This window comes from Pinus tabuliformis, chromosome X (genome assembly GCF_031772625.1).
Source record: "Pinus tabuliformis cultivar Carrire ecotype Pingquan chromosome X, CPIR1, whole genome shotgun sequence".
Classification (NCBI taxonomy): Eukaryota; Viridiplantae; Streptophyta; class Pinopsida; order Pinales; family Pinaceae; genus Pinus; species Pinus tabuliformis.
Window position 1 is genome coordinate 1143475325 of NC_142308.1, and position 27959 is coordinate 1143503283.

Genomic DNA, 27959 nt, shown 5'->3' on the forward strand with positions numbered 1-27959 from the left:
ACTATTCGGCTCAAGTGGAGGTTGCAGTTATGGCGGGCGCGCTCCAAGGTAAGGTAGCTGAGGCTATAAACCATGTCGCTGCGTCAGGTCAGGGAATGTTGTTGGTTCTTCCTTTTGGCAGGTCTCTGCAATCCCAGATGCCCTGCCTCTCCGTCTCCATTGGGATCTCCTCGCTGTCTGTTTGGGTTATTCCGCAGTCTGTTCCTCGAGCTGTCTATTTGGATTATTCTGTGGTCTGTTTGAATTTCCTCTCCTCGACCCCTGTAAGGATGGTGAGACCTCGACAACGTCTGCTTAGCCGTCGAGGCACTTCCAGAGGAGGAACCTCTCGCAGTCATGATGCAGATAATTCCGTCCACTGCTGTCATTGCCATAACTTGTGCTCCACTGGAGCTAATCCCCTTCATTCTAGTCAATTCATGGACGCTGGTGCATCGAGCTCGGCTTCCTTGCCTGCCTTCGGCTCTGCTATTTTCAACTTTAGCAGTTCCATGAACAGCCCCCAGATTAGTGTGCACGTTTCGGTCCTGTTCATTGAAAATTCCCAGGAAGACAATTACTCCCTGGATGAACATGGGCAGGGGAAAGCTGACAGCAAGGTGCAAGAAGCAAAGGATCCTGAAACTGGCCCGGAGAAAGAAGTAAAGGATCCTGCCTCAGACCTGGAAAATGTCTCGAAAAGCAGGCTGGATCAGAGGGCGAGGACCAGCGAAGTAGAAGACACTGCTCCCACTGCTGCTGAAAGGGAGGCTTACGGTTGGTGCCGGGTAGAGGAGGTGCAAATGGACGAATAGCGATGTTCAAGCTCAAGGTTCACATGGCTCTTCTGTCTGGTCTTCTGGTCTCTAATGCTATCTGTATTAGCTTAGTTTTGGCATCAGTGCTTTGTGTTTGTGTCCTAGAAACTTCGTTAATGGGTTGGTTAATGTTAGTCTCCCCTGCGTGGGATAATTCAGATTTCTGGTCGGCGCCCCTGCATGGGCTAGCTCTTTTGGATGGTTTAGCTTCTCTGTTTGGCGCCCCTGCGTGGGCTAGCTTTTTGATTGGCCTCAACTGCTCCTGGATGATATTCCCAGAGCCTGGTTCTCTCTGTTTTGTCATGATGTAAATTTTTGTCTTCTGTACATAATATATTAGCATAGTTTTTACCGAGAAAAAAAAACGTTTTGTGTAATAGTTTCTTGAATGTTTATATTCCTATAGCACCACTTTGAATCAAATGGTTTAATTGGGAATTGGATATGAGCCCTTCATTTTTCTACTGTGTAGCGTTAGAATCCATTTAAGTAATCCTCACTAAAATGTTTGTTGGAAAATATGGCTAAGGAAAAGAGCAGTAGTTTCCTTAGAAAATTATGAGAATATGACGAACAAACAAAGAAGGAATCCTCTGTGAAGAGAATGAAACCTAGTCTTAGTTAGGAGAAGTGTAGTCAGGCCTTCGAGCTTAAAGGGAAATGAGTGTAGAACAAACTGGATTGACCCCCCGACTACCTCGACCTTAGCATAAGCATCGACCCTCGACTCGAGGTGGGCCCTCACAACAATCAGAGCCCAAGCCTTGAAGTGGTCTAACCTTAAGCTAATCAGGACCAATCGCCAAAAATGGAAAGGAAGGATTGTCCTGATGCCCCACTTAGGTGGGATCCATTTGATAGGTTGGGCCTGAGTTATCCAAGCATGCGACCTGAGAAGAAAAATAAATCTTGACCTCCGACCAGTGAGTCACCTCCAACCCCCGACTAAGCCAAGTACAAGCGATGACTCCATGAGAAAGGTGGAAATTAGTTAAATAAAATCGGTGTTAATTCAATATAAGGATGAGAAGAGGGAATTATACATGGGGAAGGTTGATTTTGATTGAATATGGGGTTTATTCATTTTTCAATGGAACTGGAATCAGAGAATAATGGATTCACCATTGCCCACTACGTCAAAGTGGTATTGTAGCTCTAAAAGCTCTTTGGGTATAAAAAATACGAAGGATATTGAAGATTTTTAGGTAGAGAAGGTTGAAGATAGATTTCAAATAGAGAAATTATAGGGATTTCTCGTTGAGGAAGCAGATTTGGATAAGAAAGCTAACTCAACCTAATAATACTTCATTTAAGGAACAAGAGTCACGATACAGTGCAAAGGAAGAGATTCCCAGCAAAGGAGAATAGATGGAAAAGAGCTAAGATATTGAGATTGTTGAAGTGGAGGAGCTCATAGGTAACTTGTTGGGTCCCTATAATACTAGTGATTACCCCATTACTATTGTAGTTATACCCTTATTTATATTGTTGTGCCCCTATTACCCCCATATTGTTATTTCTGTGCCCCATAGAATCCCTCTATTGTTATTTTTGTGGCTTTATATTATTATTGTTAGGTCGGCTGGGTTATATTGTGACTCCTTAGACTCCTATATATAGAAAGGAGGTTTTATCATTTGCATCATCCAAGAATTGTTCATTCATGTAATTTAAAGGAAGTTTCCCCCTCGAAGAGGCTGAATTCTAAGGCGTTGATCTATCTTTTCTATCTTTTCTTGAGCTAGTTTCATAACATTTGGTATCAGAGCTTTGGATTCTAGGGTTTCGCTGCTCCAAACAGGTCATCGTGGCATTTTCGCTATAACTTTTTTTCTGTGATGTTTCAGAAGTTACAAAAAAAACCCATTTGAGAAGAATTGGCGTTGAACCTTGGGTCCGAATTTTAGAGATTTTTACGTGATATTTTCGGAGATATGATCTGAGGAAGTTGGCCTTTTTGCAGACTCCTGAATTACATTCAAAACAGGTGACCTGGGGAAAATCGTCATAACTCTCTCTCTGAGGATCGGATTGAAATTTCGTAAAAAGGTACAGAAAGAGGACGGACTGTAGTTTCTTGTATGTGTGTTTCAGATTCAAAGGTTGAAACAGTGACTCGTGGCACGTCGTACAAGTTCGCTCTACTGAACCAGTCTAAAACCAAGTCACTGTGGGAGATTTCACATAACTCTTCCTTGGAGAATCCAATTTGGCTCAGACTTGTGGCATTGGAAAGAGGACGCAGAAGGCTACTACAGGTAGCAATTTCAGAACTGGATGATCTGAAATTACAGAGATACATCAGATTCAATATCAGGCTTCTATAAAGTGAAAAAAGGTGTGTAGTTTTTTTAAAATTTTTGTGTAAGCTTGGTTTAACGGAATTCAAAGGGCATAGTAAAGCATTATTATCGGTAACTGATGCCCCGAGGAAAGAAAATGCAAACACCTAGTAAGGAACCTGAAAGCTCTAGCATGACTCATGAAGAAGAGGAAGAAATGCTACATGATATATCAAAATTACAAGAACAAGTGCAACAAATGTCACGCTCACAAAAGCTAACAGAAGCTAAGATAAGTGGCGTGGAATCTAAGATAAAGGGCATGGAAGCTAAGATGGATGATTCGAAGACAGATTTGAAGAGAGACATGGCAGATTTGAAGACAGATATGGAAGAATTGAAGAAGTTGCTACAAGAAAGGGTCACTAATGGTGAAAAGGTAGTAAAGGAAACTCATGATGAGAACAAAAGAAATGTTAATCATGATTCCATAGACTCTAATGTTGGATCGAAGACTCACCATGTTCCAAAAATCGATATGAGGAAGTTTGATGGCAAGGATCCCGCCACATGGATATTACAGATGGAGCAATTCTTCGATCTCAATAATGTGCAAAACACACAAAAGGTACGTATGGCAACTTTATATTTGGAACCAAATCAGTTTGTATGGTATCAATGGCTTTGTTCTCGTAAACAATTTATCACTTGGGCAATTTTTACGGAAGAATTGATAGCACATTATGAGGATACAAAAAGCAACACTTTTTTTAGCCAATTGATAAGTCTCAAACAAAAGGGTTCAATAATGGAGCACATTGAGGAGTTCCAAAAATTGAACATAAGGGTAAAAGATATTCCAGAGGAGCATAGGATTGATGTGTTCATAGGGTCTTTAAAGGATAATATCCAACATGATGTGCGCCTTTGGGAACCTGATTCATTAGAGAAGGCATTCAGGTTAGCAAGAAAAATGGAAAGCAAAATTATGGCAACTAGGAAGCATACCATTCACAACTATAAAGATGGAAGTGTTGTTGCCCATAGTCTTCCACAACCTACAAGGTTGACACCACAACAATTGGAAGAAAAAAGAGCAAAAGGGCTTTGTTACAATTGTGATAGCAAATACACAAAAGGTCATAAGTGTGCTGAGAAGAAATTATTCTACATAGATTGTGAAGAGGAAGAAGAAAAGGAGCAAGAAAGGTCAAAAGAAGAGGATATATTCCAGGAACAAAGCCTAGATGAAGAACAAATAAATCCGACCATATCTTGTAATGCATTGGCGGGAATTACCACTCCTCAAACCATCAAGATAGAAGGACAAATCAAGAAGAAAAAGGTAATAGTGTTGATTGATTCAGGAAGCACCCACAATTTTATTCATTGTAGGGTAGCAAAAGAATTGAATTGCTTCCTATATCCAGCACCAGAGTGTCAAGTGATGATTGCAAATGGAGGAACAATAAATTGTTCTGGAAAGTGCCATAATATCAAGCTATCCATGGGAGAATATGTATTGACTAGCCCAATGCTTTCCATTCCAATGGGAGGTGCTGATGTTGTACTAGGAGTCCAATGGCTACAATCCTTGGGTACAATAGCTTTTAATTTTCAAGAACTTTTCATGAAATTTTCTGTGGAAGGAAAGGAAGTTGAATTAAGGGGTATTGCAGGGAAACCAGGAAAGATAATCAGCTCTAATGGCATGACAAAGCTTCTAAAAAAGGAGCAAAGAGGTGTAATTGCACAATTATGTTCGCTAGATGTTTCCACATTGGAATCATCTATTTCTCCAGATCTCCAAAAAGTCCTGGACAATCATTCCAAGGTATTTGAGACTCCCAAAGGTCTCCCACCTATGCGTGATCATGATCATGCTATTCATCTGATTCCAGGAAGTGTTCCTCCAAACATCAGGCCGTACAGATATCCCTATGTCCAAAAAAGTGAAATTGAACGTATGGTTGCAGAAATGCTAGAGGCTGGTATAATTCAACCGAGTCAAAGTTCTTTCTCAGCTCCAGTAGTATTGGTGCACAAGAAGGATGGATCATGGCGCATGTGTCCAGATTATAGGGAGCTCAACAAGCTCACTATTAAAGATAAGTTCCCCATTCCTGTCATTGATGAATTACTGGATGAATTGCATGGATCAATTTACTTCACCAAGTTGGATCTTCGTTCGGGATATCATCAAATCAGAATGAAGATTGAAGACATTCCGAAAACGGCATTTAGAACTCATGAGGGTCATTATGAATTTTTGGTCATGCCTTTTGGCCTTACCAATGCACCTTCAACATTTCAAGGTTTGATGAATTCAATTTTCAAACCATTCCTTAGAAAATTTGTGTTAGTATTTTTTGATGATATACTAATCTACAGCAAGTCTTGGAAGGATCATGTTGAACATGTTGACAGGGTGCTACAACTATTGGAGGAGAAACAATTATATGCAAAAAGATCCAAATGTTTCTTTGGAGTCCAGGAGGTGGAATATTTGGGTCATATTGTATCTCATGGAGTTAAGGTAGACCCTAGCAAAATTAAAGCCATTAAGGAATGGAAAATCCCCACATCCATAAAGCATCTGCGAGGATTTCTTGGGTTGACAGGGTATTATCGCAAGTTTGTTAAGAATTATGGGAGAATAGCAGCACCTCTAACAACATTATTGAAGAAAGATTCATTTTCATGGACTCCGGAAGCAACAAAGGCCTTTGAACATCTTAAAGAGGCAATGTGCCAAGCACCGGTCTTAGCTACACCGGACTTCACAAAAACCTTTATTGTGGAATGTGATGCTTCAGGAAATGGAATTGGTGCTGTTCTAATGCAAGATGAAAGACCCATTGCTTTTGAAAGTCGTCCAATCAAGGGAAAGTTTTTAAGCAAAGCTATTTATGAGAAGGAAATGTTGGCAATACTCCATGCACTTAAGAAATGGCGACCCTACCTAATGGGAAGACACTTCAAGGTAAAAACGGATCATGATAGCCTTAAATACTTTTTAGAACAAAGATTATCCTCTGAAGAGCAACAAAAGTGGGTCACAAAGATGTTGGGTTATGACTTTGAAATCATCTACAAAAAAGGGAAGCAAAATGTGGTGGCAGATGCACTCTCAAGAAAGGATGAGGATGTGGAAGCATTGTTGTGTGCCATTTCTATTATCCAACCAGATTGGATAAACGAAGCAAGGGAGGAATGGAAGAATGACGAAGAAGTGTGGGCACTTATTCGAAAGCTACAACAAGATTCCAGTACTTCTGATACATTTAGCTGGCAAAATGATTCGTTATGGTACAAAGATCGCTTATACCTCTGTAAGAATTCCCAGCTAAAACAAAAGATTCTTATGGAATTGCACACTTCTCCCTTAGGAGGGCACTCAGGATTTTTAAAAACTTACCACAGGGTTAAGAAGGAATTTTTTTGGGATGGCCTTAAATCAGATATTCAAAAGTTTGTGGCGGAATGTTTGGTTTGCCAACAAAATAAAGTTGAAACAATTAAGACACCGGGTCTATTACAACCTTTATCCATTCCAAGCCAACGTTGGGAGGAGGTTTCAATGGATTTTATCACAGGTTTACCCAAGTCTGAGGGAAAGAGTGTCATCATGGTGGTAGTTGACAGACTTACCAAGTATGCACACTTTTGTGCATTATCACATCCATTTAAAGCCAGTACAGTTTCTACTGCATTTATGGAAACAGTTCAAAAGCTACATGGAAACCCAAAGATTATTGTAAGTGACAGAGATCCCATTTTCACTGGAAATTTTTGGACAGAATTATTTTCTTGTCTTGGTACTCAGTTAGCTCATAGCTCATCTTATCATCCTCAATCTGATGGGCAAACTGAGATAGTAAACAAATGTTTGGAAGGATATCTTCGTTGCTTTGTATCTGATAAACAGACACAATGGGTCAAATGGTTGCCTCTGGCTGAATGGTGGTATAACACTTCCTTCCATACAGCAACAAAAATGACCCCATTTATGGCACTTTATGGGTATCAACCACCATCCATCACATCATATTTAAGAGAAAATTCTAAGGTTCAGGCAGTGGAACATCACATCGAACATCAACAACAAGTCCTCCAACTCTTAAAGGATAACCTCGTGTTGGCACAAAATAGAATGAAACAACAGGCAGATCAACATCGCAGTGAAAGAAGTTTTGATGTAGGTGATTGGGTATTCCTACGGCTACAACCATATAAGCAAATGTCCCTAAAGCAAGCTAAGAAGGATAATAAATTATCACCAAAGTATTATGGTCCGTACAAGGTGTTGCAAAAGATTGGTACTATGGCATACAAATTGGAGCTTCCTGCAGCTTCTCGATTGCACCCAGTTTTCCATGTTTCATGTTTAAAGAAGGTTATAGGCGACAAGCTCCCAGTTCAAACAATATTGCCAGAACTTGACGAGGAAGGAAAAATTATATTGGAACCGGAAGCAGTCACAGAAACAAGAACTCGACAGCTACGAAATCGATCAATTTCAGAGTATCTTATCAAGTGGAAGAACTTATCCGCTGAAGATTCCACATGGGAGGATGAGAATTTTATGCAGAAGTATCCAGAACTACTCAAGCGTTGAGGACAACACTTTTTTGAAGGAGAGGGGCATGTTGGGTCCCTATAATACTAGTGATTACCCCATTACTATTGTAGTTATACCCTTATTTATATTGTTGTGCCCCTATTACCCCCATATTGTTATTTCTGTGCCCCATAGAATCCCTCTATTGTTATTTTTGTGGCTTTATATTATTATTGTTAGGTCGGCTGGATTATATTGTGACTCCTTAGACTCCTATATATAGAAAGGAGGTTTTGTCATTTGTATCATCCAAGAATTGTTCATTTATGTAATGTAAAGGAGGTTGCCCCCTCGAAGAGGCTGAATTCTAAGGCGTTGATCTATCTTTTCTATCTTTTCTTGAGCTGGTTTCATAACATAACTGGTCTGTAATTTTATTAAATTTGTTTGCAAGAAATGAACCCTTGCAGGTAGTAGAAACAAGTGAAGATGTGGACTACAATGATGGAGGTTGTAGTAGATAATCGGTAACATTCTCAAAGCATGTGGCAAAGAACTGTTGTAGCAAAAAGGCCGCTAAAGTAAGGAAGTGTTCCAACTTAGACTGGAAGTCCTCCATATGAGAGAACAAGAGAGGTTCTCAAGGAGTGAGCAGAAGAGAAAGGAGTGATCAAGGGGTTCCATAGGAGAGAGCTAAAGTAATACCAATAGCCCAAGTTGAGGAGAAGTGGAAGAGGTATTGAGTAACAACTGATGGAGAAGAATTGCTACAAGGGCGTATCTACAACTCACATTGGGAAAGTGGAAGCTCATAGGAAGGGAGGAAAGAATATGGTTATTGATGGCCATGGTTAGGGTTCTAAAAGAATCCATAGTATGAGAGAGAATAATTCCAAGGTTAATGGCATGATCCAAGAATAATTTGATATAAAGATGGCTGAGGTGAAGGATAGATTCAACATCGTTAAAATGACGTTGGAAAGAGAAGACTAAAGGCAAAGATGGGACCTGAGAAGGAGGTTCAAATTACTTGTTAGGTAGAGAATTTTTAAGAGAAAAAACCACAAAGCCAGAAATATAGGGAAGAATATAAATCACCTATTGAGTGTTTAGTTGAAGGAAGAAAATCTTAAAGAATTTGAGCATAAGAGAGAAGTTCACCATTGTTGACCTGAGCAATGCACACCCCTTGGAGAGGGGAAATATGTTGAGGTGAGACTATTTGAAAGTCTCATGGACTACATGGAGAGTCCAAAGCAATGAGGAAGTTGCAATTAGGAGACGATGGTGAGATATTGTATGAAGGTCTAACGGAAGGTCAACAAGAAAGGCTAGTAGTAGATATACCAGAAGAGGCTAGATGGTATTTTTTCTTTAATGTTGGTCAGCTTTATGTAATACAAACCAAATGTATGGACAAAATATCCTGCAGAGGAAAGAGGGTGCAAGAAATTCATCTCAAAATAAAGGGTAAGCAAAGAATAAGTGATGTAAAGAGATGTCAAAGGTAGCCACGATAGTATATGAGAACAACGATGCTGAGAGAAAAAAAAGGCCCTCAGAAGATATTATACAAGAGAGTGAAGGTGATGATGAGGATGAAAAGAAGAGACTAATAGGAAGTCTCATGGACTATGGGAAATGTACATAACAATGAATGATGCTAGGAGCATCAACAAAGGCTCAAGAGCCTCACATGTTTGAAACTAATGAGTTTTGTTCATGTGCAATTTAGGAAGGCCACGAGGCAAGACAATCATCAGAAATTGTCATGAAAGAAGGAGAGAATATAGAATTTCCTTTGGGAGACATAGGAAATAACCGAGTGCTAAGAAGAGAATCTCTATGTATGGATGAGATAGATGTTAGAAAGAGTCCAATTATAATTCTCAAGGAGTATAATGAAGAAATTCGGTTGTTGGAAGAAATGCAGCCAGAATTTTGAGGGAGAAAGATGGTTGGCAGAGGATCAAATTGTAACTCTAATTCAAATTAGTTTTTTTTATTGTATAAAGAGTTTAATTCCCCGGAGGGGAGGATAGTTGATTTGAAGGTATGCATATAACAATCTAAGATGGAGTTGGAAGAAAATATAGTTGAGAAATGTGACCCGCAAGCATTGGATAAAGGGTTTACAACCCTCCAAAAAAGGGAAGACTGTGAATAAGTATTGAATCTAGGAGAGAATTCATATCGACATGGAGATTTAAGTGTAGAGGCCTTGAATGAGGCTAAAGAGCCTTATAATTTTGAATATGATCTTTTGTGCATGGATTCAGGTCCCAGAGATGACTAAAAAGGACATTTATGTACGACTGTCATAGGAATGAGGGGGATGGAGAAGTACCCTCCCAAGATGTGGAAGGAAGACGAAGTTTGAAATCTGCCATAGGAGATGATGAGATAACCATGTCTCATCAAATCCACCAGAAAGAGGAACTACTAAAAATGATAGAATAAGAGGTTGGAATACCTCATATTTTTAAAACTAATATACTTTATGTGGATGCATATTTTGTAGTACCCGAGGTTGGGAATATAATCCAAGAGGATGAGTGGAAGAAAAAATTTCTCCAAGGATACCAAGAGAAACGAAATCTAATAAACAATGGACAACACTTGATGATTGTTCCAAAAGAAGAAGAAGACTGAAAGCATCCAGAAAATCCTCAAGAAGAAGGAGACTGAAATTGGTTTATTAAAGGCAAAGATAAACAAGAAGTCTTAAGATGCCTAAGGTATATTGTGACCAATATCTCGATAAGAAGAGTATAAAATTGTCTTAGTGCAAGTATAGAACTTGTTGAGGATGAAATTGCAGTTTGTAGAAGCTGCCTAGAAGAAGTAGTCTCACAATGGTATTGTTGATGGTGTTGGACCTACCAACATTTAGGGGATATCCCTGACATGAAATCCCAATCAAACCTCACACCATTTGGTTTAGGATTTCCATCTGGTATAAAGGCTCAGTTTCCAAATCCTTAAATATTCTCTTTAGCTCTAATTGTTAGCACAAGAGAGTGATACAATAGTATCTTCAAAAAGCAAGGTGAGTGTCCCTGATGAGTATATGGCACAACTATGTCTAGGTTCTCTTAGTACAAGGGGGGAGAGAAAAGTGAGCCTATAAATGAGAGGTAATAGTACCACCCAGGAGGAGACACACACGAACTAGAAATACCTATCTAGCATCCAGTGGAATATTCCACACCGGATGCAATGGTCATTACAACCAACAAATAAGGGAAGATTCGTCTAACATCCAGTGGAATAGTCCACAATGGATCTGACGATCGTTATAACCAATAAGAAAGGAAATATATGTCTAGTATCTTACGAAATATTCCACAAGGATGGGACAGCAATAACAACCACTACAACACATTCTCAAGAAGATAAGCACTAAAATAACTTAAATAGTTCAACTATCAAACCTCACACCATTTGGTGTAGGATTCCCATCTAGTATAAAGGCTCAGTTTCCAAATCCTTAAATATTTTCTTTGGCTCTAACTGTCAGCACAAGAGAGTGATATAATAGTATCTTCAAAAAGCAAGGTAAGTGTCCCTGGTGAGTGTATGGCACAACTATGTCTAGGTTCTCTTACTACAAAGGGGGGAGAGAAAAGTGAGCCTATAAATGAGAGGTAATAGTACCACCCAGGAGGAGACACACACGAACTAGAAATACATACCTAGCATCCAGTGGAATATTCCACACCAGATGTGACGGTCATTACAACCAACAAATAAGGGAAGATTCGTCTAACATCCAATGGAATAGTCCACAATGGATCTGACGATCGTTATAACAAATAAGAAAGGAAATATATGTGTAGTATCTTAAGAAATATTCCACAAGGATGGGACAGCAATAACAACCACTAAAACACATTCTCAAGAAGATAAGCACTAAAATAACTGAAATAGTTCAACTATCATAATACATGTGAAATCAAACATGAAATACAAACGTCCACAAAATAGTCTTACAAATGTTCAGAAGTCATGCATGAAGAATCTACTAGCCTTAAAAGGATTTTGTTATTATGAAAAATTTCCAAGAAACATATTTATATTGTACAACACTAGCCCTAGTAGTGGGACATGGGAGCCACTCCTTGCTCCTCAAAGAACTAGATGGTATCTCTAACGCCTTGTGGGAGGAGCCTTGGTGAAAAGTCCCATGCTTATACAATGAGGGGGTATATATAACCAAGGGGTGATTCTTACCCCTTGTGACTCTTTGACTACCCTCATGACTATTCAACTTCCTATGACTTTACAATTTACATGACTCTTCATATTCATATGTGTCCATTGTACTTCCACTTTACAATACATTTGATTTACAATATACGTGGCCCACAATAGTGATGTGGAACATGAAAACTCATGACACGACTTGACATGACACTACTGACATGGATTGGCTTGATGATGTGGAAATGTCAAATCGTTATTGTTGTTGAGTGATAGATGTGTTCTTGGATATGATTTTGCTTCTCCTCCGCATAGCTTAGTAATGTGGGGTCTTCAATGATATTTGGTTTTGGAAGGTGGTTGTAAAATTATGTCCCTTTGCTTTTTCTTGGTAAGTCCACTTACTTGTTCAGCTACAAGTGAGTCTTTAGGCATGCTTCCCTCCTTCTTTTCCTTGTTCATCATCTCGCCATGACTTGATAGTGTGTCTCTTCTTGCAATTCACTCGTGACGGGTTGAAATCAATCTGAAAAATCCCTAGTCTAAGATGATGCGTTATTTTCTGTGAACGAAGACCGGGACAAGTGACAGGCTAGGAGATAGGGCCCAATAACTGAGAATTGCACAGTTCTAGGTGAAAGGGAGAGAGCTTGATCACTGAGACTGTGCAGAGCGCAACTCGGGCTTGACTGACAAACTTTTTAGCACAGTCCCCAATGGGGAAAGAAATTACGTAGTGGCCACTGGGAGTCAGTTTTGCGCAGTTCAAGCCAGCAGTGATTGATGCAGGATCAGGCCCTGAGAGGTTAGTTCTGCATAATTTTCAGAGGCAAGGGGGGTTGGGCAACAGAGAGGCTTAGAGGAAAAATTTGTGCACTTCTTGAGGTTAGGGAGTTTTGGCTAAGGGAAGGACACTAGAGGACACATCTGTGTAGTTTTTTAGGCCAAGAGAGGTTTGGACCTCTGCGAATTGTGGGGTTCCAACAGGAAAGGGAAAATATTTAGGAGTGAAAGTGCAAAGTGTACAGTTCAAAGCAGACTGGGAGGCATAACTACGCAAATCTGGGGGTCAAGGAAGGTTGTTGGGCCTTGGAATTGCATAGTACAACTGACCTGAAGGACAGTGATTGTGCATTGCGCAATTCTAGGTAGCAAGGTCACATAAATGAGGGTTGATACTGTGTAGTGCGCAGCTCAGTCGGGGCCCAGTGAAACTGAGTTTCCTAGTTGGGAAGATTTTCCAAAAATGGCTAAGTGTGGGATGAAGATATATTCGTGATGGACTTGAACTTGTGATCACACACTTAGCATACTTCGATGACACGAAAACATAGACCACCGAAGCAACAAATAAATCATTACCCTTTATGTGATTTTCTCATGACAAGAAGCGACAAGTGTGACACTTGAGATATACTTTAAGATGACCGTGACGACACTTGTGCAACAGAGCTCAAAACTGTGTGTATGAGTGCATCATATGTTTACATGGTCAGGAAAACTTGTATGCACAAAATCCAACCTTCGAAACCACTAGAAAGGTTCGCAAACATGACATAACATACAAACATGTCAAAAGATGAAAATTAATCCAACAAGCAAAATGATTCATTAACTTGGAGAAAGCTCGTGAAATGAGCTTAATTGTTTGCAAAAATCAAGGGAATGACCAAGGAAGGCTCTGAAATTTGAGTGCAAGACAAAATTTTGGAGAGTGTTACAGCAACACAACACTTGGCGACACACTCGTTGAATACCAGCTTCTCTGTCTTGGTTATTTTCTTCTGTGCAGGGTTTTGATCCTTCAGGTAGTATTGATTCATCATGTAGATTACTTTGGCTTCCCCACTTACCCCATGGGAAGACGTGGTCCCCTATATACCTTCTCATTTAAACACAACATAATATTTAGCATCACAATGTTTTGATTTGGGAAGGGTAGTTTAGCTTGCGAGCTTAATATTTTCAGAGTATAGTTTTTCTGTAGTTTTTAACCCGTACAGAAATTACCTACATACGAATTCTAAAACACAAAAAATAAACAATGCGAGAGCATAACACATAAAACACATATACACAGAGATTTCCCCTGGATCCCAAAACCGAGACTACCATCTTGATTTTTCATTATATTCCTTTCAATGTTACAATACATATTTATACATGCCGAAGCATCCAATACCATGGACCGAAAACCATCGAATCCAAAACAATGGACCGAAAACCATCGCGTCCAAAACCATGGACCGAAAACCATCACATCCAAAACCATGGACTAAAAACCATAGGTAGGTCCACCCAACCTAATATAGGGTCCAAAAAAAAAAATCAGGGGCACTGCCCTGGACCCCGTAGAGGGTGGCTACCCGCCCCCCTCTAACCCCCGATTCACTATGTGGGCTAGTCGTGGAAAGAATATAACAAAACTCATTATTCTCCCACTTATTGTTTTCTTTCCACAGGGGGGCACAGGAGAGCTTAGTCGTTTATCCAACCCTGAAATGCCCATTGTTTCTCTACACCAAGAGAACTTCTCAGAGCTCATAGATTTCGCCAATGCATCTACAGTATTCTTCAAAGTGTACACCTTTACCAACAACACCTTTTTGTCTTCTATCATATCCCTCACAAAGTGATACTTAACATCAATGTGCTTTGTCTTTGAATAATAAGCAAGGTTCTTTGCCAAGAAAATTGCACTTTGGCTGTCACAGTCTATCCTTATAGCTCCCTGTACTAACCCCATACTTGAACACAATTTCTGCAACCAAACTGCTTCCTTTCTTGCATGAGTGGCTGCCATGTATTATGCCTCTGTAGTTGATAGTGCCACTACAGATTGTTTCTTACTCATGCAACTGACTGCACCTCCAAATAGGTTAAACACATACCCACTTGTAGATCTTCTTTGATCCAGATCTCCAGCCCAGTCCGCATCAACAAAGCCACAGATATCTGAAACCCTGTTCAATCCTAGTCTTCCTTGATAGCACAAACCATAATCACTAGTGCCACGCAAATACCTGAAAACCCGCTTCACTGTTGTCCAATGCTCCTTCTCTGGTTTTGACATAAACCTGCTCAATACTCCCACTGCATGTGCAATGTCTGGTCTAGTACATACCATCGCATACATCAGGCTACCGACTGCACTTGCATATGGAACACAGGACATATCCTCTTCCTCTTCTTGTGTCTTGGGACACTATTCAGCAGATAACTTTACACCTACAGGAATAGGAACCTTCACTGATTTACTATCCTGCATATTAAACCTCTATAATATTGTCTCGACATATTTCCTTTGGTTTAACCAGAGCTTCCTCTTTGCCTGATCTCTTTTAATTTCCATGCCCAAAATATAGTTTGCAGCACCAATATCTTTCATGTCGAATTTGGAGGACAATTCGATCTTCAAATCCTGGATAATTTCTTTGTCATTTCCAACCAGCAACATATCATCCACATACAAGACCAGATAAATAACACGGTCACCAATTAATTTGAAATACACACAGTGATCTGCTTTGCTTCTGGTGAAGCCAAGTCCCCATATAAATGTATCAAATTTCTGATACCACATCCTTGGTGACTGTTTTAACCCATACAAAGACTTCTTTAACTTGCATACCAATTCTTTCTTACCCTTCACCACAAAGCCTTCAGGTTGCTTCATGTAGATCTCCTCTTCCAAATCCCCGTGAAGAAATGTTGTCTTCACATCCATCTGTTCTACCTCAAAATCAAAAGAAGTAGCAACAGATAAAAGTAATCTAATAGAAGCTACCTTGGCAACAGAAGAAAAAAATATCACCAAAATCAATTCCCGACACCTGGGAATAACATTTTGCTACCAACTGAGCTTTGTATTTCTCCACCTTTCCTTCTACATTTGTCTTCTTCTTGAGCACCCATTTGCTACCAATGGGTTTCCTTCCAGCCAACATCTCCACCAGATCCCAAGCCTCATTTTTGTGCAAACATGCCATTTCATCAACCATGGCCTCTTTCCAGAGTTTTCCATCCTCTGAATCTACTTCTTCCTTCATAGTTTTTGGATCGTCATCAATAATAGATAAAGCAAAATTTGAACAGAAAGCAGATGGACTATACCTTTCTGGCTACCTTCTTTCTCGAACTGATCTTCTCACACCCGGAGTTTGTGGCTCTTCATCTTCTGATTCCTCCTCTATTGTAGAGTTTGATTCTTCCTCCTTAAGCTCAAACTCTATCTTCTTAGGTTCCTTTGGTTGGACTTCATGTTTAATAACATATTTTACCTCTCTGAGAACCACATCTCGGTTGTACACAACCTTCCTTGTTACTGGGTTCCAAAGCTTATAACCCTTTAAACCATCCTTATACCCAATAAAGATGCACTTTTCAGATTTACTATCCAACTTGGTTCGTTTCTCCTTTGAACATGTACATATGCATCACATCCAAATACCTTTAGATGTGAAAGAGAGGGTTTCTTACCAGTCCATGCCTCTTGTGGAGTCTTATCCTCCAACAATGATGAAGGTGATATGTTGACCAGGTAACATCCTGTCTCCACCGCCTCTTCCTAGAATTCTTGTCCTAACCCGACACCACTGAGCATGCTTCTTGCCTTTTCCATTAATGTCTTGTTCATTCTTTCTGCAACTCCATTTTTCTCAGGTGTGTATGGAGTAGTCTTCTGTTGTGCTATACCACACTTCTTACAGAATTCTTCAAATTCCTTACTGCAAAACTCTCCACCGTTATTTGTCCTCAACACCTTTATCTTCTTCTTTGTCTGGTTTTCCACCAGAGCCTTAAATTCTTTAAACCTGTCAAAGACTTCAAATTTATTCTTAAGGAAATATATCCATGTATTCCTTGAGAAGTCATCTATAAATGATACATAGTACACAGACTTGACCAGTGATGGAACCTTCACAGGTCCAAACACATCACTATGAACAAACTCTAATATCTATTTCTCCCTCTTACCATAGAGGGGAAACTCACCCGATTCTGCTGCCCATATACACAATTTCCACAGAAATCAAAATCCAGAGAGCTATTACTCATACCTTTACCATGAAGTATTCGAAGGCCCTTCTCTCCAATATTTCCAAGCCTTTGATGCCACAGCATGGTCTTCTCTCCAGAGACCACTAGAATTTCTGCTCCACTTTTAGGAACCACAAAACTGTTGCACCCATCAACAAAAGTGCTACCTTGCAGTTTGTACAGAGTTCCAATCTGAACACCTCGCATCAATACCGGTTCTCCCCTAACCATCTTGCAGGTATCCTTCTCGAACACTATTTTTACACCTACATCATCCAGCTTGCTTACGGAAATCAAATTTCTGGCTAATGCAGGAATATGTAGAACACTCGGAAGTGTTCTAACCCTTCCACCTTGCAACTTCAACTTTAATTTTCCGTGACCAACGATTCTAGCCTTCCTGTCATCCCCCAAGAAGACATCACCACCATCATATTTATCATACTCACAGAACCACTCTCTATGGGGAGTGAAGTGAAAGGATGCACTTGAGTCAATCTACCATGCCTCATGATCTACATGTGTACTTGAAGAAGCCAAGTACACATCCCCACCTTCATCTGAGGTGGTTTTCGTCTCTGCAGAAGGAGCATCATCAGATCCCTTTCCTTTGTCAGGAGCTTTAGATTTACAGTCCCTTTTAGTGCCCTTCCTTTCCGCATTTCTAGCAAACCACCTTTACAGGTTTTCCTGGATATTTATATCTCCCTCTAGATTTAGATCTCCCACTCGATGACTTATTTTTGTTTCTGTTCTGGGACCGTCCTCGTACAGACAAGGCATCACCATTTTGGCTCTCCATATTTTTCTGTCTCATCTCCTCCGTCAACAAGGATGAGACTATTTCATCAAACTGTAAGGCAGTTGGATTACTACCTATTGCGATAACCAGACTATCCCACGAATCTGGTAGAGAACACAACAAACTGATGCACTTATCTTCATCTGAACTTTTAATATCAACAGACAATAAGTGACTTACCACAGTATTAAATGCATTCAGATGCTCTGTCACTGAGTCTCCATCTTTCATCCTCAGTTTATACAGTTTTTTTCGTAGGAACAGTTTATTCACTAGAGACTTAGATTGGTACAAAGTCCCTAACTTGTCCCACAAAGCCTTAGTCGTAGCTTCCCCTAATAAATTCATAAATATTGAATCTGAGACACACAATCGTATTGTGCTCTTTGCCTTTCGATCCAACTTCTTCCATTATTCATCGGACACTCCCTTTGGTTTAGTACCTATATCTACCGTGATCCATTGATCTTTATCCACCAACAGATCCTCCATCTTGACTTTCCACAACTCAAAACTCTAACCATTAAATTTCTCGGTTTATATCTTTCCACTGCACGACGTCTTCTTTCACCACCAGAATCGATATCGCAGATCTCCCACTGAATAGGGTCTACCACAGGCCCGAGCGAAACCCCTTGACAACAAAGGCGTCCCCTTGAAGCCAAAATAGCTCTGATACCAAATGTAGGTTTTAACCCCGTACAGAAATTACCTTCATGCAAATTCTAAACACAGAAAATAAACAATGCGAGAGCATAACACATAAAACACATATACACAGAGATTTTCCCTTGGATCCCAAAACCGAGACTACCAGCTTGATTTGTCATTATATTCCTTTCAATTTTACAATACATATTTATACATGCCGAAGCATCCAATACCATGGACTGAAAACCATCGCATCCAAAATCATGGACCGAAAACCATCGTGTCCAAAACCATGGACCGAAAACCATAGGTAGGTCCGCCAGTCATGGAAAGAATATAACAGAACCCAACATTTTCATCTATGATGTTGCTCTATTATTACCAACCCTGGACAGTACCCCGATGGAGTCACACAAGAAAACAAACATTGCTCCTTTGCCAATGAGCCTGGATAGTACCCCGACAGAGTTGCTTACTTCACCTCTCTGTGCAAGAAGTCTTTCTCTTCTTTTGTCTTTATTTATTTATTTAAAGAGAACTATGAATCAACACTTATTTATTTTTGGGCGGAAGAGGGATCCTGACTTACTAAGAGTAGGAGAGGTTGTTCCTTCATAGAAGCATATAAAGACCTATGATTGAGGTTTTCTCATTTATATTTCCCCCTTCTCCATTTTTACTAGTTAGATAGGCTTAAAAACACTAAAGCAGAAAATTGAGTATAGGCATGAAGTTTCCATACTAGACATGGGTTCATGGTTGGACCAAAACTATCCTTACAAATGGATCGTATTTTCTGTCAGAACATCATCAGCCAAAATATGCAACCAACACAAGGAAGATAGACAGAAGGCTAGCCAAGTGCTCCAGTTCACAATATTCTTTAGACTTCAGCCACACACACACTGCGGTCAGGCACAACAATTATTCACATGACAAAAGAACACAAAACTAAAACAAAGACATAAAAAGCAAAGAACAAAATATTATGTACATAGTGTGGGGCGCAGCCCGAGATCTTCATTGAAAATATTTCTAAGTCTTGGCTATTGATAGGGAGAGAGTCAATCTCCTCGTCAAGTGATTGAAGATGATGTGTGTTGGACAACCTTTTCGTGGACTGTGTATGGACCAATCCATAGGGACTGAAACTTAGTGCGTTTTCCTTTGTCCTCCCTACAGATTTTCTATCAAACCATCTCTTGATACGACTCTGGTGAAGTGAAAATTTTCATTTTTCTTTCAGCCTTTCTTCCTGTACCTTGTGCAAAGTGTCCATCCTACACTGAACTAAAAGACATGGCTTGCCTTGGGATTCTTGGGACAATTGGAGAGCGGGAAAGTAGATGTTCAGTGGGAGGATGGCTTCTTTTCTGTACACCAGGAAGTAAGGGGAGGTGTTCAGAGAAGGTTTAGGCATGACTCGGTTAGCCCATAAGGCATTCACCAAAGCAGAGTGCCAGTTTCGTTGTTTAGAGAATATGGTCTTTTTGATGATACGGATGAGGTTCTTGTTCATGGATTCAGCAATACCATTCCCTTGTGGATAATAATTAGCTAAATGTTTCAATATAATACCATTTTCCAATGAAAAATCATAAAGTCTTAACGATGAGAAGTATGTTGCATTGTCAAAAACAAGTGACGTAGGAACGTCAAACTTGGAGATGATGTTTTGCCGCAGAAAGTTGATGACTTCGTGATCGTTCACCTATTTTAGCAAAACTGCTTTTGTCCACTGCGTGAAATAATCAGTAGCATTTAGAATATAGCGGCGTTTCTTTGATGAGAGCAAGAAAATTTTCCCAATGATATCCAAGCCCCACTGTTGAAAGGGTTCTTCCACTACAATGGGATGCAGTGAGGCTGCTGACTTATGATTTCGGTTGGCACAGCTTTGAGAGACCGAACACTTGCGGGCATATGCATGAGCATCCTTGAATAATGTAAGCTAGTAGAATTCAGCGTGCATGACCTTATGTGTTGTAGTGTTTCCTGCAAAGTTTCCCCCAGCTGGTCCATCACGGATATCACATAACACCTCTTCTTAATCATGTGCCTCCAAACACCTATGTAGTAATCCATTGTGGTGCTTCCTGAACAACACCCCATGCACCAACTGATATGACAATAATTTAAGCCGGTGTGCCCTCTTCTGTTGCATAGATAAATGAGAGGGCACTATGACATGCTCAACGTATTTGAGCACATCCATGTACCAAGAGTTTATGCTTGAGGTGGGGGAGGTTCACTCAACATTGTACATTTCAATCTCTTGCTCCTATCCTACGAGCTCTTCTTCTTCCTAAATGCATTACTTGCTTTTGCTACTAATTTGCAAATAAAATGACCCTTGATTGTGTGAACTGGATTGATGTCAATATCATATTCCTATAGTTCAGTCATCGAGTTCACCCTCCTTTTACCCAGCTCTTGTTGAACAAGAAGTGATCTAACTACTACGTGTGGAATAAAGATAATAAAACGGTTTCTTAACAAATAGGGTCTGAAGTGCTTTATTGCCCTGTACACTACATAAGCTTGTTTGACCACGATGGGGTAATTGAGCTCTGATCCTTTTAGGTTTGCACTCATGAAGGAGATAGGTCGTTCATTGTTCAACTCATCCTTCTAAGTAAGCACAATAGCAAGAGAGGTGTTGGAAGCAAAAATGTAGAGCAAGAAGTATTTGCCGAAGCTTGGGTTGTACAACATGGGTGCTTCTGCTATAGCTTGCTTGATATGGGAAAACGTGTCATTTTCCCTCTTGTCCCATTTATAAATTGCATCCTTCTTGATCATATATTGTATTGGTTTAACAATTTGAGCATAGTTAGATATGAACTTTCAGAGGAAGTTGAACTTCCCCAAGAAAGAGTGCATGGATTTCTTATTCACTGGGTGGGAAATCTATGCGATGGTCCTGACCCTATCTGGGTCTACTTTGATCCCACTTTTATCTATGGTGTGTCCCATGAGGTTACCTTTGGACACTGCAAAGATACTCTTCTTTCCATTCGATGATATTCCATATTTACGAGATCACTCAAAAATCTTCTTCAGATGGCGTAGGTGGTCTAACCTCTGTTTGGAAAATATTATCACATCATCAAGGTAGACCACTACGCTTTATCCAATAAGTCTCCTAAAGGTGATTTACATCGCACGTTGGAATCTGCACCGGCATTGACTAGCCCAAATGACATGCGTCGAAATGCGAATGTTCCCCTCTTTGTCCTGAACGTAGTTTTCAGTCTGACAAGCTCTACTACCAGAACCTGGTTGTATCTTAAGAATCCATCGAGCAAAGAAAACATTTTGGCCTATGTTGGGCTATGTTATATTCTTTCCACGACTAGCCCATGTAGTTAACCAAGGGCTTAGAAGGGGAGCGGAGGCCCCCCTTTGTTGCGTCGATTGCGTAGAGGGGGAGTCACAGGGGGTTTGAGGGGTGCAGGTAGCCCCACTCTATGGGGTCTGAGGTAGTGCCCCAGAAAATTTTGTTTTTGGACCCTATATTAGGTTGGGCAAGCCTACCTATGGTTTTGTGCATGATTTTTCACACATGGTTTTGGACGCGATGGTTTTCAGTCCATGGTATTGGATGCTTTGGCATGTATAAATATGTATTGTAACATTGAAAAGAACATAATGAAAAATCAAGCTGGTAGTCCCGGTTTTGGGATCCAGGGGAAAATCTCTGTGTGTATGTGTTTTATGTGTTATTCTCTCACATTATTTATTATCTGTGTTTTAGAATTCATATGCAGGTAATTTATGTACAAGGTTAAAACCTACATTTGGTATCAGAGCTATTTTTGGCTTCAAGAGGATGCCTTTGTTGCTGAGGGGTTTTGCTCGGGCCTATGGTAGACCCTGTTCAGTGGGAGATCTGTGAGATTGATTCTAGTGGTGAAAGAATATGGTGAGCAGTGCAAAGATAGAGATCGAGAAATTTAATGGTTAGAGTTTTGAGTTGTGGAAACTCAAGATGGAGGATCTGTTGGTGGATAAAGATCAGTGGATCGTGGTAGATCCGGGTACTAAACCAACAGAAGTGTCCGATGAAGAATGAAAGAAGTTGGATCAGAAGGCAAATAGCACAATACGATTGTGTGTATCAGATTCAGTATTGCTGAATGTATCAGGGGAAGCTACAGTGAAGGCTTTGTGGGACAAGTTAGGGACTTTGTACCAATCTAAGTCTCTAGTGAATAAACTATTCCTACAGAAAAAGATGTATAACCTGAGGATGAAAGATGGAGACTCGGTGACAAAGCATCTAAACGCATTTAATATTGTGGTAAGTCAGTTATTATATGTTGATATTAAAATTTCAGATGAAGATAATTGCATCAATTTGTTGTTTTCTCTACTAGATTCATGGGATAGTCTGGTTATTGAAATAGGTAGCAATGCAATTTCCTTGCAGTTTGATGAAATAGTCTCATCCTTGTTGATGGAGGAGATGAGTCGGAAAGATATGGAAAGCCAGAATGGTGATGCCTTGTCTGTACGAGGACAGTCCCAGAACAGAAACAAAAATAAGTCATTGAGTGGGAGATCTAAATCTCCAGGAAAACCTGTAAAGGTGGTTTACTAGAAATTCATAAAGGAAGGGCACTACAAAAGGGACTACAAATCTAAAGCTCTTGACAAAGGAAAGGGATCTGATGATGCTCCTTCTGCAAAGGCGAAAACCACCTCAAACGAAGGTGGGGATGTGTACTTGGCTTCTTCAAGTACACATGTAGATCATGAAGCATGGTTGATTGACTCAGGTGCATCCTTTCACTTCACTCCCCATAGAGACTGGTTCTGTGAGTATGAGAAATACGATGGTGGTGATGTCTTCTTAGGGGATGATAGGAAGGCTAGAATTTTTGGTCAAAGAAAAGTAAAGTTGAAGTTGCAAGGTGGAAGGGTTAGAACACTTCTAGGTGTTCTGCATATTCCTGCATTGGCCAGAAATATGATTTTTGTAAACAAGCTAGATGATGCAGGTGTAAAAATAGTGTTCGAGAAGGATACCTGCAATATGGTTCGGGGATCACTGGTATAGATTCGGAGAGTTTGGATTGTAACTTTGTACAAGCTACAAGGTAGCACTGTTGTTTATGGGTGCAACATGTTAGAGCCTAGATTTGCCTCAAGCTGAAAAGGAAAGCTTCTAGGTTCAACATCAAACCACGCTCAGCCTCGTAGCTAGCCCTACGAGGACAGGAGAGGGCTCTCTCTAGGTCAATCTCAGCAAAAGATAATCAATGGGGCTTGAGATGACTTAAAATGGGAAACTGATTTTAGGCTAGTAAATAGATATGAAAGAGGTAGTTTAATAAATGACTGAATTTTCGGGGCTGTATGGGACAAAGAACAACATGAGCTTGAGAAATTAAATCAAAGACACATATTGTTTCATGAGGCAAGATAGGTAGGAAGTTTAGCAATCAAATTTGAATAATATGGAGTGGAAAGACAGTTGAGAGGCTGAAAAGGGCATATGTGATGAATCCTTTTCAGACAGAAGAAACCACACAGAACATGAACGCTTTCCCAAGGCAGAGCAGTAAACTGAATTCTACCTTTCTTACTTAAAAGCATTCAGCTGGAAATGATTATGAATGAAATGTAAAACATCACAAGACACATATGAAACAGTAAGAAAACACTTATGCCAAACTCACACCACATGAATCTCATAAATCAGAGCTGCATCTTTTCATTAATCCTCTGCCAAAACTGTACAATGAAAGCGCTAGATTTTTCCTCCACACTTCTCCCAGAACTCAGAACGCTTTACAAATGATTTACAATACAATAAATAGACTCAAATGTGGGAAAACAGATCGACCAGAATAGGGAGCTCTTTAACATCAAGAAGCAACCATCTGTTCTGAAAAAAAGCAGCGTTACATGTTGTTTGTTGATAACCAATAAGAATGCGGAACCTATGGTGTAGACCCTTTGAATTGCAACTGAAGACAAAAAATAGACCATCTAATCCGATTGCTCTGCTGTGATAGACATCTTCGCTCTATTTTAAGTTTCGGTTTTTGACTTTCACTTTACATTTTCCGTTTTAAAAAAAAAACATTTTCTTAATAAAAATAGCTTTTTAAACTAAAATTTCACCTTTAATAAAGGGAAAAATGAATGATCTCAGCTGTAAATTTGCTAAGCTCGAAAATACCTCCTTCACTACCAGCGAACACATATCTATTTGCCGAAAATACCTGTCTTTTTGTAATAATGACAAGCTCCACGTGCTTTCAATTGAAGAAACGGTTTTACCTTTATAACAAAGACGCTATTTCCCACACCATGTTTTTGCACCCTGGCAAACTCCTTTCTTGTTTAATGATTTATAGATTTCACTGACTGTATCGACTATCTTTACCAGCGCATTTATCATCTGAAGTAATTAGTCACTGATACGAGAAATTCAATGCCTCTTCTTCAAATCAGAACACGAGCTAACATCATTGGCAAGGACGCATAAACTTTTACTCGGAGCAAAAGAGTGAATCGACTTAGAAATTCGATGAAAAATTGATGAAATTTGGTCTTTTGGTTCTGTGCGCCGCGCTCCAGCCCAACGCACCGCGCAGGCTGGATGTGCCGCGCCAGTGCAATTTTGCACTGTGCATTTTGGCTCTACGCGCCGCACTCAGTGGGTGCGCCGCGCCTTCTCCCAGTGCGCCGCGCAGGTGGCCTTCAACACAATTCGACCTTTCAAACATTGTTTTCACTCTTTGACAATTTAACTCGGTTTCTTTGATGCCTTTTGATGCAAATGGATTGTCAAAGACAGCAACAAAATTCATTAGTCACGTTTCAAGAATTTCACCTTCCACCTACAGTGCCTTTGCAAATACAAGCCTAATTAGACACATGAATGTCGATAGAAATACACCTTCACAGCTTTTAAATTTTGCAATTTCTGAGGTACTTTTTAAAACATTCTTGATCGAAGCAGTGTTGAGAAAAAACTTTGTATACTTCTTGGAAATCTGCTCCTAAAAAGTTTTCGAACCCCTCAGGAATGGTACCAAGCAGTTTCCTGTACAGAGTTTAGGAGCGGTTTCTTTGGATGCAAAGGAAAAACATCAAAATGTCTTATATGATCAAGACCTCAAATTTTGTGTCTAGAAACCCATTAACTAATTGGCACCTTTTACTTTTAATGCAAGCTCTGTTCCTTTTATTTCCTCCTTGATTTTTTGACTTAAATGACGGTTCTTTTTGGCTATTTTTGCAGAGATGACTGATGTTGAATTCGGCAAAGGATCATGGCGAGGCTGCATGTGAACATCTTCAACTGAAAAACTTTGAATAATTTCATATTTGAAAGTAAATTTAATGATTTCTTCTTCAAAACAGAGTTTTGAAGAAGAATCTCTCTTGAGCATTATTTGATGATGAAATTTTGTAATGGAAACTGATTTGGAACCTCTCATGCAGACTCAGTCGACAAAACCCTAGACCTAAAAACTCTAAAAGACTCTTTGCTGACCAAAGACCATCCATGACTATAAATGACTGAAACATTGAGTTTGATGAATTCTGATGAACTTTAATGATCAATCACAAGCCAGCAGATACAAACATGAGGGGAATGAGAAAACCACGCCCTTCCGTCAGACAATGGCATGCCCCTAATGGAATGCAGATTAATGAGCTGAATGAGACACCTAAAAATGAAATGCAATAAAGAGATTTTGATCTCTGACGGAGGGCTGAACAGACTGACTCTAACATTGGCTCCAATGGGGATGGTAGCTCCTTGGAGGTGACAAGAACTGCAGATATTTGGGTGAGCAGACAATGCCTACATCCATTGGGATATGGAGTCTGTTAGACTCCGTCTCATGTCAGAGATTGATTCTTCTTCAAAACCCTGTTTTGAAGAAGAAATCATTAATGTGTTGTTTTAAATTATGTAATTTATGCTCCAGCTCTGGATTATGTAATTTATTCTCTAGCTCTTCAAAAGGCAGCAGCAAACTTCAACGCTCCTATCCCTGCACAAGCACAATTTGAAACATCATCAGCAATCAGAGGCAAAAAGCTATTTGGAGGGCGCCATCTGCATTTTTGGAATAGGATACCAATCTTCATCTGGATTGAATGTTTTTTTTTTCAACAGTTTTTATGTTCAGTGACTAAAGTCGATTACTTCACATTGCGCCATGGCTTCATCTCTGCACACTTAGCTCCAGGAAGCAGATTTAATTTTCACAAATATATTGAGAGATCCCTGGATGATGACTTCAAGACAGTTGTTGGGATTAGCCTTCCATTATGGGTTTTTGCTGTGATATACTTACTTCTCAACGTGCATGGTTGTCAGGCATACTTCTGGTTAAGTTTTTCTCCTTTGATTATAATTCTATTGGTTGGAACTAAACTGCAAGTAATCATAAGAAAGATGGCACTAGAAATCCAATCCAAACATGTTGTAGTTCAAGGAATTCCATTGGTGCGGCTCAGTGATGAATATTTTTGGTTCGGTCGCCCTCAATTGATTCTGTTTCTGATACATTTTACTCTGTTCCAGAATACTTTCGAAGTTGCCTTTTTCCGTTTCATATGGTTTCAATTTGGCTTGAAATCTCCTCTCTATGCACTTGTGACACAGATGGGTTCAAATATGAAGAAGGCCATATTTGATGAGCAGACATCTAATGCAGTGAAGAGATGGCACCAGGTTGTCAAAAGTAACATGAAGCGGAACAAAAGATCGGGTACTGTCTCTGGATTTAAAAGAGGAGAATCTTCAAATCAAGGATCCTCCCCAGCGCATTTGCTGCACAGGGACAAAACAGTGGGGTATCTGGATAGAAGACAACCTTATCACTCAGATATGAAATGTCAGACCTTGGAATGCTGGGACCGAAAATCGAAGGATTTTGTAGCTATCAAAATTGTTCGTGGCGTACAAAAATACCGAGAGGCAGGAATGATCGAAATTGAAGCGCTTCTTGAAGTTTCTAAGTATGACAAAAATAGCACACGGGTGTTAAGGGATTTTCAGATGACTTCAAACGGTGGCCAAAGTCCAGTGCATTTAAGATAATTGATTTTGGAAGTATGACATTTGAACATCAAAATCACACCTCAGTTGTTGCTACACGGCATTATCGAGCTCCTGAAGTCATTTTGGGACTTGGATGGAATTACCCTTGTGATATTTGGAGTATAGGGTGCATACTTGTGGAAATCTGCTCGGGAGATACTTTGTTTCAGACCCATGAAAACTTGGAACATCTTGCTATGATGGAAAGGGTTTTAGGAGCTTTGCCACGGCCTGAATTGGCCTGGAACAAGATTGAATTGGCCTGAAGGAGCATTTTCTAGAGAGAGCATCAGAACAGTGAGAAAATTGCCAAAGCTTAGGGATTCGATAAAGCAGCATGTAGACCATTCGGCGGATCTTTTTATAGACTTGTTGCAAGGCCTTCTTCGGTTTGAACCGTCTGAACGTTTGACAGCTTTGCAAGCTTTGAGACATCCATTCTTCAGAGAAGGACCGAGATATGGGTACAATTCGTGAGTGTATGCATTCGACAGTTATTTGGTTGGATCTCCATGAGGCAATGGGTTGTATTTGTGGCCGGAATAGT

General features: G+C 39.9%; 1 pseudogene; it reads left to right on the top strand.

Annotated features, from left to right (window-relative positions):
• Positions 1-796: 796 nt before the first annotated feature.
• LOC149143906 (serine/threonine-protein kinase AFC1-like) lies at positions 797-27959 on the top strand (annotated as a pseudogene).